The sequence below is a fragment of the Rhincodon typus genome, chromosome 3, assembly GCF_021869965.1.
Source record: "Rhincodon typus isolate 14 chromosome 3, sRhiTyp1.1, whole genome shotgun sequence".
NCBI lineage: Eukaryota > Metazoa > Chordata > Chondrichthyes > Orectolobiformes > Rhincodontidae > Rhincodon > Rhincodon typus.
The window spans coordinates 39,078,643-39,092,729 of NC_063334.1; the positions used below are offsets into that span (position 1 = coordinate 39,078,643).

At 45.0% G+C, this 14,087-nt stretch overlaps 1 protein-coding gene across 5 annotated transcripts in view; it reads left to right on the top strand.

Moving 5' to 3' along the window:
• Positions 1-7,840: 7,840 nt before the first annotated feature.
• LOC109911607 (lysine-specific demethylase 4C-like) overlaps positions 7,841-14,087 on the top strand; it is a 168,622-nt gene continuing 162,375 nt past the window's right edge. For 4 of the 5 annotated variants that reach the window (XR_007261285.1, XM_048592668.1, XM_048592679.1 and 1 more), the window contains exon 1: positions 7,841-7,942. The gene's annotated coding sequence lies outside the window, so the exon portion shown is untranslated. The remainder of the gene's footprint in view (positions 7,943-14,087) is intronic. The other variant, XM_048592672.1, reaches the window with a different exon arrangement.

The following is a 14,087-nucleotide window of genomic DNA, read 5'->3' on the forward strand; positions in this document are numbered from 1 at the left end:
TATGTGGATCATTCGTGTCATTTAGGGAAGGAAACTTCCATTCTCACCTGCTCTGGCCCACATGTGACTCCAGGCTCACAGCAATGTGGTTGACTCTTAACTGATGTTTGGGCAATCAGGGATGGGCAATAAATGCTGGCCTAGCCAGCGATGCCCTCATCCCGCGAATGAATTAAAAAAAAACTATCTGCTACTCTTTTAATTTGTTGACAGGATGTGGCCATTGCTAGGTCGGCCAGAATTTTTTTGCCTATCCCTAATTGCCCTGGAAAATTGGTAGTAAGCTGCCTTATTGAAGCATTGCAGGGTACACCCATAATACTGTTAGGAAGTGAGTTCCAGGGTTCTGAACCAAATCAAAGTTATATAGTTCAAAGTCAGAATGGTGAGTGGCTTGGAGGGGAGCTTGGAGGTGATGGTGTTCCCATGTACCTGCTGATGTTAGAGGTCATGTATTGTCAAAGGATCTTTGGTGGGTGGCTGCAGTGCATCTTTAAGATGGTGCACACTGCAAAAACTGTACATTAATGGTGAAGAGAATGCATGTTGAAGCTAATGGTTGCAGTGCCAATCAAGAAGGCTGCTTTGTTCTGTGTAACATTAAGCTTCTTGAGTGTTGTTGGAATTGCACTCATCCAGGCAAGTAGAGGGTATACAATCACCCTTATGCCTGGTAGATGGTGTCTAACTTTTGGGAAGTCAGGACGTGAGTTACTTGCTGCAGAGGTGCCAGCCTCTGACCTGCTCATGTAGCCACTGTATTTTTATAACTAGCCCAGGTCAACTTCTGGTCAATGGTAACGCCTAGGAAGTAGATAGTGGTGGATTCAGCAATGCCAATGTTATTGAATGTGAAGGGGACATGGTTAGGTCCTTGAATAAAAGCAAAATACCGTGGATGCTAGAAATCTGAAGCAAACAAAGGAAATGCTAGAGAAATTCAGCAGGTCTGGACACACCAGTGGAGAGAGAAATAGAGTTGAACATTTCAAGTCCATTATGACATTTCTTCAAGACTTCTGAAGAAGAGTAATATTAGATTCAAAAAGTTAACATGGTTAGATTCTTTCTTGTTGGAGATGGAGATCGTCATTGTCCAGCACTCGTGTGGCATGAATGTTACCTTCCACTTATTGGCTTCAAGCTTGAGTGCTGTCTCGCCTTTGGACATAAACGTCTTCAATATATGAGGAGTTGTGAATAGTGCTGAACATTGCACAATCATCAGTGAATGTTCCAGTTCTGACTTTACAGTGAAAGAAGGGTCATTGATGAAGCAGCTGAAGATCATTTGACCAAGGGTACCATCCTGAGGGACTCCTGCACAGAAGTCCCGGAGCTGAGATAACTAACTACCAGTAACCACAACTGTTTTCCTTGGTGCCAGGTATGACTCCAATCTATGTAGAGTTTTCCCCCTGATTTTCATTGCTCAGGCTCCATGATGCCACATTCCGTCAGATGCTACCTTGATATCAAACAACATTCTGTCTATGTTTTTTTTTTAGTTCCTCCCAGTTCCTTGCTTGGCAGTGGCCTCTGAAAGCAGAAACCAATGCGTTGGTGCACTAGTAGCAGACATGGCTGTTAGTGTTAACGTCAAGGACAGCTACCCTTTCCCACTTCTGGAGTTGAGCTCTTTTATTCATGTTTGGTCCTAGGCTGCAATGAAGTCAAGGGCTGAGAGGCTCTAGTGCAACTCAAAATGGGCATCACTGTGCAGGTTCTGTCAGCTTCTTCTATCACTTTGCTGATGGTCGAGATGTGAGTGCTGAGGTGGTAATTAGCCATTTTAGAGATTCCCTGCTTTTTGAGTACAGGACATACCTGTGCTATTTTTCATGTTGCCAAGTAGATGTCAGTGCTGTAGCTACACAGGAATAGCTTGGCTATGGTGGCAGCAGGTTCTGGAGTACAGGTCTTCAGTACTTTCACTGGAATATTTTCAAGACCCATAGCCTTTGCAGCATCCAGTGCTTCCAGCTGTTTCTTGGCATCATGTTGAATGAATTGCATTTGCTGAAGAAGGGTGTCTTTAGTGGTGGGGACCTCAAGAAGAGGCTAAGCTGGAATCTACACTTGGCACTTCAGGCACTGACATGTTGGGATCCCCCATCAATGAAGATGGGTATATTTGTGGAAACTCCTTCTCCGGTATGTTGTTTAATTTTCCACCACCATTCATCACTACATGCAGCAGGACTGCAGAATGCTGTGTGTTCTGTTCCTTGGAGATATCCATAGATGACACACCGGTTCTTTGTATGCAAGAGTTTTATATACAATGTTTTTAAAATATCTCCACTTTCACATGCGTGCTTTCAATTTAGTTTCTGTTCCTGACTAATAACACATAGTAAGCAGTCAACAAATGCACCCAATGAAAGACTAAAACAATTGAACACTAAACAGAGCGTTGATATGATTTATTGTTTGTGCGATCAGTTAGCTTTGCCTGTCAGATACCGTTTCCACTGTTTGGCATGTGGGTAGTCAATAACTTCACCCTACTGTCACCTCATAGTTATCTGTGGTTGGTGGTGTTCTTGACATGTTCTCCTGAACTCTTCTTTAAACCAGAGTTGACCCATTGGCAATGAGGCAATGATAGAAAGAGGAATATGTTGGGGCATGAGGTTATAAGTTATGGTTAGATAAAATTGCATAGCTGACAATCAGCAACAATATCTTCTGAATGCCCAGATTTGAGCTGCTAGACCTTTTCTTAATCTATCTCATTTACTGCAGTGGAGGTACCAAACCAGACAATGGAGAGCATGCTCAGTATGAATACCAGACTTTGAGTTACAAGGACTTAGTGGTGATCAGTACTGTCATGGACAAATGTAGCTGTGACACGTAGATTGATGAGGATGAGGTCTAGTAGGTTTCTCCCATCTTATTGGTTCCCAAGGCATTGTTTAACACGTATATCCTTAGGACCGAGCCAGCTCGGTCAGTAGTGATGTTACTTCTATGTCTATGATGGAGGAATGTATTGATAATCAAATCCCACTATTCCACCAGTTGTATCATTTGTGTAAAATAGTTGATTCAGTCATCAACATGACTATTTGCTTCTCTAGTACTTCTGTCAAAAATAAAAGAAACACCCACCAGATTCTTTAAGACACTGAAAATAATCCATTTATTATGAACAAAACTTATTCCTAAAGCAAGTGGCAAACTCTGGTCAATACCCAAGCTATAAACTGGAATTAAAAGTACATCCGCTTAATCACACACACACACACACACACACACACACACAACAAAAACAAAGACCAGTCTCTGCAGAGATGATTTACTTCTTTAAAAAAGGCAGACATGTGAAAAAAAATCCGCATCAGTGAAGTTGAATTGTTGTCAGGGCATAGATTGTAGGAAGATGTTTCATTCTGGTTGCAATTCACTTGGATTTCAGTCTTGGGAATTTGTCACAGTCTACATCTTCAGGTTTTATTGAAGAGACAATACTAGTATTTGAAAGCACTATCAGGTTCTGAGTAACCTTTACTGAGAAAATGATTTGAGAAGAGAATCATGCAGCTTTTGTAGAGTCTACTGACCTCTGAATTCAAATCTACTGAATTCAAGTCTAGAAGGGGACTTCTGGGTGACGTCACTGTTTTCTGCTTGGATCCACTGTCAGTGTGTAAACTCATTAGCATCTGTGACCAGTCAAAACTGGTCCTGGTAGCCAAGCTAAATTGAGACAAGACCAAGACCATGTTCTTTGGGAACAGGGCAATTGATCCTTTATCCCCTTCATTGTCAGGCAAGATTACCTGAAGGCGCTGAGAGTACAGTTTAGAGAGGCTGGGATGTGGGCTAAAACTTGAGAGGAGATATTGCCAAGGTGAGGCAGAAACTGGGCAGATTGAAGCACTATTCCCTTTCCATTGCAGGTAAAAACCTGGTCATCAGGTGCAAGGTACTTTTGGTGTTGCTGAATGTTGCACAGGTCGGGCCCATTCCCTGAGCTTGTGCCACTGCAGTCACCCAAGCCATCTTACACTCCATCTGGGGGTCAAATGTAGACTGTGTCCACAGGGGCATTATGTACAAAGCTCTGGATAAGCTTGGCAGAGGAGGGGAAGTACGTTATGCTGCCTACATATCTTTGAGCGCAGCTGCATCAAGTTGTGTGTAGCCTTTGGTATGCAAACACCAAGTATCACTACATACTGAGCTCTAGCTGATCCCAGTGTTTCGAAGGATGGGTCTGGCTTCATTGCTGTGGAATGCCGCAAGTCATTGGACCATTCCTTATCATCTGTCCTTTGTGGAAACATTTGTAAAAGAAAACACCCCTGACCACAAGTCTATCAGGAAGTCGTCAGCACATAACTTCCTCAAGACCCTGTGGGAAAAGAAGAGGATTGATCTTGTTGAGTAGTTCCCTGAGAAGACTGTCAAAGTCACTTGGCAGAATGCTTCATCACCAGAACTTTGCAACAAGCACCAAGAAGTATTTTGGCTGGTGGTGAGAAAGGCACTATTCATCAGATCCTTTGTGTACACACTACCATCAAAGCACCTGCACTGACGAATAGAATGTCACTAATCTACTTCTGTAATATGCCTTTGTAAAGGTCTCGAGAAAGATGCATTGGTTTTTATCAAAGTTCATCCTGAGCATTTCTGTGATGCAGGACACTGTGCCGTAAAGTCTGTTTAATGGGCTGCACACAGAGTCAAACATCGACCACACCTCATGGACCATCAACTTGATGAAAAATGTCCTTTCATCTGCCTAAAATGTTTTGGTCTTTCAGTAAAGAGTTGACCTCAACTCGGTGTTGCAGACTGGCATATTCCAAGGCCTGGGATGAGGAGTGCACTCAAGCTTGGGACAGCTAAAGCGCAGTGGGGAAAGACCACCATCTAAGGTCCTTCAGCCAAAGTATAATGAGAGTCCATTCAGTTTTCAGGCCCCTCTTTGGCTCAAAATGAATGTAAATAGTTTCCTGCATGGATAGAAAATGCTTTTGTTTTTGCAACTTCAGGAAACACTGAGAAATTGTCAAAAATCTAATGTTTTGCTTGTTTTTCATCTGCAAAGACTTCACAGAATTGATTTCAAATCTTTGAATGTACTTACAGATAACTCTTTTAATGAATAAAATATATTTTTGCAGTATAAAAAGAAAGGGTCGCTAGGCAACCATCAGCACAAATGCTGCTTAATTCTTTCAAAGGCATGTTTCCCAGTGATTAAGACATCTCTTATCTCCATGAAAGCATTGTTTGGCTGTTTACTCAAAGTCATTTCATTTCCTACAAATACCAGGTAAGTCACAGCACTTATTATAAACTGTTGCCTTAATTTCCAGAAAGTCCCATTGCAAACATTCTTTTTATTTAATGCAGAAAATGTAAAGTTAGTTCAAATTCTTCTAGTTTTTCAGATAGTCTTAAATATAAATGTGCAATTCCAATACTACTCAGCCACTCTCCATAATGGATATTGAGTTCCAGCCACACAATATTCTCTGATGTTGTAACACTAAGTGCTTCCTCCAAGTTGTGTTCAACATGCACATCAGTTGAGAGGGTTGAGGGTGACAGGTGGTAAATAGCAGGAACTTTCCTTGTCCATGTTTGAACTGGTGTCATTGACTTCAGGGGTCCAGAGTCAATATTGAGGATTCCCAGGACAACTCCCTTCTAACTGTATACCACTGTGTAATCTTGACGAGTCTGCCAAGAAGTTCCTGTTGAATCACTGTTTAAGAATTGTTAAAGTACCATGTATTTCTTCTTCATGGCACTGTCACTGGATGGCTATAGTAGTAAGTGATTCCTGTCTGAGAGGTGGATACTGTCTGGGAATGATTACAGTTACACTGATTGGTCCTGTGGTGGTGGGGGACACTGTCTGAGGATGGTTAGATCCTGTGGGGCGATGGGCGAAGGTTGGGCGAATCTGGGATGGTTACAGTGCTCGGCAAATATTATAGTACCCACTATCTGTGGATGGTTACAGTGCCGGTATATTCTGTGCAGCCGCATCTGGTGTTGGTTACGGTGTTGGTTACAGTTTTGGATAGATTCTGTCTGTCCTATTATATTCAGATGCACAGTGTCAGATAAATATCATGGGAGTGCTGTCTGTGGACAGTTACACTGCCGAGTAAATCCTGTTTTGGGCATTGTCTGGGAAAGGTTACCATGCTGGGTACATCTATGGGATCACTATCTGGTGGTGGTTTCTGTGCCGTGCCGATTCTGTGTGTGGAACAGGCTGGTGATGGTTACAATACTGAGTAGATCCTGTGGGGGTCACTGTCTGGTGATGGCTTTAGTGCTGAGTAGAAATTGTGGGAGTTCTATCTGGGGCTGGTTATTGTGCCACCTAGATTCTGTTGGGGGCACTGTCTGCGGAATGCCACTGTGCTGCCTACATCCTGTGGGAGACACTGTCTGGCGATTGTTACAGTACAGGATAGATCTTATGCGTGACACTTTATGGGGAAGGCTGAAGTAGAGGGTAAATTCTGTTGGTGGTGCTGTCTGGGGATGGTTACAGCACTGGGTAGGTCTTGAGGGAGTGTTGCCTGGGAATGGTTATGCTGCTGGCTGGATACTGTTAGGAATTCTGTGTATGAATTGTCACCATGCCAGATAGATCATTGGGAATGGAGACTACATGCTGTCTGTGGATGTTGACAGTGCTGGGTAGATGGATGGTTACAGTGTCAGGTAGATCCTGTGGGTGGCACTGTCTGTGGAACATTACAGTACTGGGTAGATTTTGTGTGGCGTGCCACCTAGGGAAGGTTACCACACTGGTCATAATTTGTGGGACAGCTTTCAGTGCTTGGCAATCACGGTATGGGAGGGTGGGGTTGGGTACTGTCTGGGGATAGTTATAGAAATGGCTACATTCTGTGGATGTGCTGTCTGTGGATGGTTACTGTATCAAGTGGGTCCTTGTCAGGGAGATGGTTATGGTGCTGATTAGATCCTTCCGGTACTACTGTCTATGAATGGTTATAGTACTAAGTAGATACTGTTGGTGCATTGCCTTTGTATCATTAAAGTGCTGGGTAGATCTTGTGGGTGCACTGTCTGGGAATGGTTACAGTACTCTGTAGAACCGGTTTCAGGCATGGTCTGGGAATGGTTACAGTGCCAGATGGAAGCTGTGGGACTTGCAACCTGGGGATAGTCACATTGCCAGGTGGTGTTGGTGCTGTGATGTTCTCATTGTCTGCAGTGCTGGGTGTATCATATTGGGGTTGGTGTGTGCGAATGGTTACAGTCCCAAGTAGATCCTGTCAGGGGTGCTTGTCTGAGAATGTTTTCAGTGCCAGGTACATCTTGTCAGTAGGATGTGTGCGAATGGTTACAGAGGAAGATAGGTCGTGGAGAGTGGTGGGGCGTGGGCTGGTTGCAGTGCCGATGAATTCTATGGGAAGTTGTCTGGGAATGGTCGCAGTACTGGGTAAATCCATTGGAGTCGCTGTCTGCGATGTTTGCAACCCGGGTTGATCTTATGGGCTGCAGGACTGGATGAACACAGCAGGCCAAGCAGCATCGCCCTGCACCTTGTTGTCTCGGATTCTCCAGCATCTGCAGTTCCTACTATCTCTGATCTTATGGGGTGCTGTCTGGGAATGGTTGCAGTGTAGTATGTCTTAGATGCTGTGGCATCTCCCTGGATGGTTGAAATGCCCGGTGGATCCTGCAATGCCGGCTGGACCCTGTTGGCGTGCAGTGAGCGATGGCTGCAGTGCCGGGTGGAACCTGTGGAGGGCGCTGTCTGAGATGGTTGCAGTACGAGCAAGGTCCTGTGGGGGCGCTGTGTGTGATTGTTTGCGCGCCTGCGCGCCGCTGCTGTCAACAACAACAACAACAACAACTGAAGGCGGCGGTGGGAGTTGGGCCCAGTCTAGGCCTAGATCGTTGTGTGGTTTTCGAACACCCGCACTTCACCGTAAGTAACGATCTGCTTGTTTCAGGCGATCTGTGGGCGGCGGCTCGAACCCCGGGGGTTAGCTCCGTATTGCAGTAACCCCGGGCCCGGCGGAGCGGCCGCCAGTGATGGCAGGCAGCGAAGCAACTTGTTGTGTCCCAGGCCGCGGCTCAATGTAGCAAGGCCCGGCGTAGTTTCAGAGGGCGCAGGGTGGTCGTGACCGGGGTTTGGCAGTCCCTCGCCCTCTCCTTGTCCCCGGCCCTGACGGTCAGCCCATGAGGGTTATCCCAGGCCAGTGCCTCCCCTTCATTGAAGCAACCGCTGTCTGTTTCTGTCAGTCAGCTGGCCGTCTTGTCAGTGAGTTTCCTGTCACACAATTGACATTTTACTCTGCTGAATCAATCCTCTCCTATCAATTTCAATTCCAAGTTCGCCCAAATACATCTGGCGTGACCCGCTTAGTCGTGCCCAAGTCCCTTGTAATTTAATTACTTTGTGGAATTTGATGTTTAATGCACTTTCAGAAGGAACTCCGTGTTTTTAAAAACAGAGGCCTTATAAAGGAAGTTAACTTTTCTGCAGGTGGCGTTTTTCATTTCTTTCTGTTCATGTTTCTGCTAACGCCTCCCTATTGGTTCATTTCTACCCTAATGATCGATCATCTCAATTTAAATACGTTTTATAAAATCGACAGTCCATTTTCCCCCATATTCAGCTCACCTGTGATATATTGATGTATCAGCTGCAATGGCAGATATATGAGCTGTCACTGCGCGACGGAAAGTGAATTGACATTTATTATTACAGTACAAGTAACTTGTAGAGTTGGTTTAACGTTTCACTTATTGTCTGATTTTAAGTACTTCAAATTATATTTGATCATTTTCATGAAATACTACATGTTGTGCATGGATATTAGGATGTCTTAAAGGTGTCATTCTGAAATATCTATATTTGATTTGATTTATTTATTGTCACGAGTATCTTGTAACAAAAATACAGTGAGAAGGGTTGTATAGTGTTGCCACTCTCCGGTGCAATGTTAAAACACAGAAAAATAAACCAAAGCTGAAATATCAAGGCAGAAAAATTAAGAAAAAATGCCCAACTTTACAGTCATTCTCAAGTGTTGCATCATGGGCCATAGGCCTGGTGGCCAAGCGCAAGGCCCCTTCTTCGCACCGCCACCACTGTAATGAAAGTTGCCACTGTTTGTTGCTATCTTGCCTCCACTGACGTCCTCTCCACTATGTACCTCGCCAACGCAGATGCCACCAATGCTATCCTATACCACACCAGCTCAAACTCCACTCTGCCACTGCCATGAGTCCACTTCGGTTCCACCTTGCCAATGCAGCCACTGCTGATGCTGCTGGGTCTCGAACTGTGCCCAAACTCGCCTCCGCTGCTGCCTCCATGAGCCTGCACTGGAAGCTGATGCCATTGGGAACTCAAACCTGTTTCCACCACAGTAGCCCTGATTCAGCGCTAGGGCCACCTCGACAATGCAGAAGCAACGAGGGACCCAAATTCACCTCTGTTGCTGCCTTGAGTCTGTGCTGCTGGACCTATTCACCACTGTTGATGCTGTTGCTGCAACCTAGCTTTTCACCAAGAGGTAAGTACAATAAAATAAATGAGATAAAAAAGAGATGAATAGAGAAGAAAACCAGACGGAGCAGATGAATCCTGGGCTCTGAAGCCCCACTCCAACACCATCAATCTATATTTTTGGAGATTGCAAAAATCTTAAGTTACAAAATGCGCTCGTTTAATCATGTGGTAATGGACATTGAGTTGCTTCACTTTTTGGAATTTAATTAATTTTAGTTATTTCTTAGTGAATTTAGGATTAGAATTGAAGAGGATTGCAGTGTTCCTGAAAAATACACGCGCTGCAATTTTACAGATATCCAAGGGCTTCTGTAAGCAGACACTAATGCTTGGAAATTAAACTGGTACAAAAAACTGCAAATGCTAGAGATTGGGTATCAAACAAATCACATTGGAAATAAACAGGTTAGGCAACACCTGTAAACAAAACATCAGAGTTTTAATTATAAGACTATGCTTGTAACCAAAGATATTTACAGGGGTTGGTTTAGCTCATTCGGCTGGATGGCTGGTTTGTGGTGTTCACATCACTGTGCAATGTGAATTCAATTCCCACACCACCAGAGGTTGCTATGAAGGATTCTCTTTCTCAGCCTCTCCCCTTGTCTGAGGTGTGGTGACCCTCAGGTTATACCACCACCAGTTGTCTCTTGAATAAGCAAATAGACTATGGTCTGGTAAGACTATGTTGACGTAACTTTAATGCAGTTTATTAAATACATTCTTTCTAATGACCATTTCTAACACTAATTTAATAATGTCAACCTGAAGGGAAGTGAACAAAGTGATTAATTTTCTAAAAGGAAAGAGGGATAAGCCAATAATTTCTCTCATGACAACTTAGAAGCACTTCTCTCTTTTTCTTTACTACTTTATCGGGTCTGAGCATCGCAGGCAGGGCTAGATTTGTTGCGCATCCTTAATTGCCCCAGAGAAGGTGGTGCTGATCTGCCACTTTGGACTGCTTTAGTCCTTTGAGTGTGGGGACTCTCACAGTGCTGTGAGGAAGGGCTTTCTCGGATTTTGACCCAGTGACACAGAAGGAACCGCAATATAAAGAACAAAAGAGAAGTACAGCCCAGGAACAGGCCCTTCAGCCCTCTAAGCCTGTGCCGATCATCATGCCCTGACTAAACTAAAAAACAAACCTTCTGCCTTTATTTAGTCCGTATCCCTCTATTCCCTCCCTGTTCGTGTACCCATTCAGATGCCTCTTAAATGTTGCCAACTTGTCTGCTTCCACCACCACCTCTGGCAGTGCATTCCAGGCTCCTACCACTCTTTGCGTGAAAAACTTTCCTCACACATCTCCCTTAAACTTTTGCCCTCTCACCTTGAATCTGTGCCCCCTTGTAATTGAAACTTCAACCGTGGGGAAAAGCCACTGACTATCCACCATATCTATGCCTCCAATAATTTTGTAGACCTCTATGAAGTCTGCTCTCAGCCGCTGTCTTTCCAGTGAAAACAATCCTAGTCTTTTTAGCCTTTCCTCATAGTCAATGCCCTCGAGACCAGGCAATATCCTGGTGAACCTTATATGCACTCCTTCCAAGTCCTTCTGGTAACGTGGCGACCAAAACTTCACACAATACTCCAAATGTGGCCTAACAAGGGTTTTATACAGCTGCAACATGGTTTGCCAGCTCTTGTACTCCATACCCTGGCCGATTGAAAGCAAGCATGCCATATGCCTTCTTAATCACCCTGGCCCCCTGTGTTGACACTTTTAGGGAACTGTGGACCTGCACACCCCGAGCCATCTCTATGTTCATGTTCCTAAGGATTCTGCCATTTATAGTATAATTCACACCTAAATTTGATCCTCCAAAATGTGTCACCTCTTATTTGTATGGATTAAACTCCATCTGCTATTTCTATGCCTAAGTCGCCAATCTATCTATATCCTGTTGTATCCTTTCACAAATGTCGGCACCATCAGCAACTCCACCAATCTTCATGTCATCTGCAAACTTACTAATCAGAGCACCCACGTTTTTCTCCACATCATTTATATATACTACAAACAACGGAAGACCTAAGACTGATCCTTGTGGATCACGACTAATTATCGGTCTCCATTCTGAAAAACACCCTTCCACTGCTATCCTCTGTCTTCTATGACCAAGACAGTTTTGTATCCATCTATCCAGCCCACCCCGAATCCCATGTGATTTTAATTTTTGTCCCAATCTGCTATGTGGGACTTTATCAAATGCCTTACTAAAGCCCATATAAACTACATCCACAGCTCTCTCCTCATCAATTATCTTTGTCACCTCTTCAAAAAATTCAATCAGGTTGCTGAGACATGAACTTCCCTGTCTGAAACCATGCTCCCTGTTGCTAACTAGTCCATTTTCTTCCAAATGTGCATATATCCTGTCCCTTTAATATCTTAAGATGTCAAAAACTTCTCCACTACAGATGTCAGGCTCATTGGCCTATAATTTCCTGGATTATCCCTGCTTCCTTTCTTAAATGAGGGAACAACATTGGCTAATCTTCAGTCCTCTGGAACCTTGCCTATGGTCGAAGAGGATGTGAAGATATCTGCTAATGCCCCAGCTATTTCTTCCCTTGCCTCTCACAGTAATAGGATAGATCTATCTGGTCCTGGGGACTTGTCTACCTTAATGCAGTTTAGGATATCCAAAAAATGATATAGTTTTAAGTCAGGATAGTGAGTCGCTTGGAGGGGAAACTTGCAGGTGGAGTTTAATTCCCATGCACCAGCTGCCCTTGTTCCAGGTGGTAGGTGTTGTGGGTTTGGAGAGTGCTGCCTCAGGAACCTTGGTGAGTTCTCTTTGTGGATAATGTGTCAGCGGAGAATAGAGTGAATGTTGAAGGTGGTGGATGTGGTGTCAGTGAATGGGTTATTTTGTCTTGGATGTTGTTGAACTTTTCGAGTGTTGTTAGAATCACATCCATCAAGGCAAGTGGGGAATATTCCATTACACTCCTGACTTGTACCTTGTAGATGGAAGACAGGCTTTGGGGAGTTCGCGCCACATGCCCCACCAACCAATCCAACCCCCCCCACCACGTACCTTCCCCTGTAGCTGTAAAAGCTGTAACACCTGTTGATACAGCACCTCTCTCACCTCCATCCAGGGCCCCAAACAGTCCTTCCAGGTGAGATAGAGCTTCACCTGCTGTATCTCCTCCACCCTAGCCTACGGTATCTGGTGCTCCAAATGTAGACTAGGTGATTGTTTTGCTGAGCATTTTCACCTGGCCCGTAACGGCCAACCTATCCTCCCAGTCACCACCCATTTCAACTCCCGCTAACCCCCCACCCACTCCTCCTCCAACATGTCCTTCCTCGGCCTCCTCTGGTGTCGCAGTGATTCAGAATGTACGTTTGAGGAACGACACCTTACCTTCCATCTGGGCATTCTACAGCCCGGAAGCCTCAACATGGAGTTCTCTAATTTCAAATTACCTTCCCACCTGTCCCGCTCCTCCCCCCCCATTCCACCTACTGACTTTCCCTTACAGCTACCAACCAGAGTCCTTCCTCGCATCGATGACTAGGTTGTATCTACTAACTGGTGGCCATTCAGCTACGACCCTTTCCCCCTCTCTTTATCTGCAGCTCCCCCTACCCCCACATCCGAGAAGAAGGGTAATACCCAAAACATTGACTTCTCCTTTCCTCTAAATGCTGCCTGGCTTCCTGTGTTCTTCCAGCCTCCTGTTTGTCTACTTTGATGAGAAGGGAGCTGAGTTAGCTGCTGCAGAATTCCCAGTCTATGACCTGCTTTTGTAGCCACAGAACTGAACCGGATGAGCCATATAAGTACTGATCAATGATGAACCTTCAAATATTGGTAGTGGGATAACTCAGTGATGGTAATGCTCATGAATGTCAAGGCATGATGCTTGGATTCTAACTTGCTGGAGGTGGACAATGGCCATTTTCTTGAGGGGAGCTGTAGCTAGGAACAGTTTTTCTCCCCAGGTGCTGGCTGCCTGCCTGCTGAATTTTGGGGAGGAGGAAATCTGGGAAACAGGGGATGGAGCATTCGGGGATGGTGGAACTGGGGAGTCTGGGTGGGCTGACGAGGCGTGCAATGAGTTGGTGCCTGGAAGGTTGGTGTGTTGGAGAGCAGGAAAATTATGGTCCACAAGGGGTAAGGATGAGAAGTGTAGTCTGCAAGCTTGTGTCATGTATTTCATCTGCAAGGAGGTTTCGTGGAGGAAGGTGTGGGTAAATGAGTAGAAATGTGGTCCTCAGGGGACTGAAGATAGGGGTGGAGTTGAAGTGTTTTGCAAGTTGGCTGGGGGTTGGGGTGGGGGTCTGGGCTATGTGTGGAGGAGAAGTGTGGTTTACAAAGGGACTGGGAGGCCAAGTGTGGTCTGCTGCTTGAGCGAAAGAGTGGTGTGGTCTGCAGGGCAGGGTGTGGTTGGCTGCAGGGCGGGGAAGAGAAGATGTATAAAAACCGAAAGGGCATCGTGCCCTGAAGCAAACTGTCTGTCTTGTTTAGAGGAGTCTTGTGTTCAGCATTGGCATTCCTGATGCCATTTCAACCATCACCCCCAAGCCTCC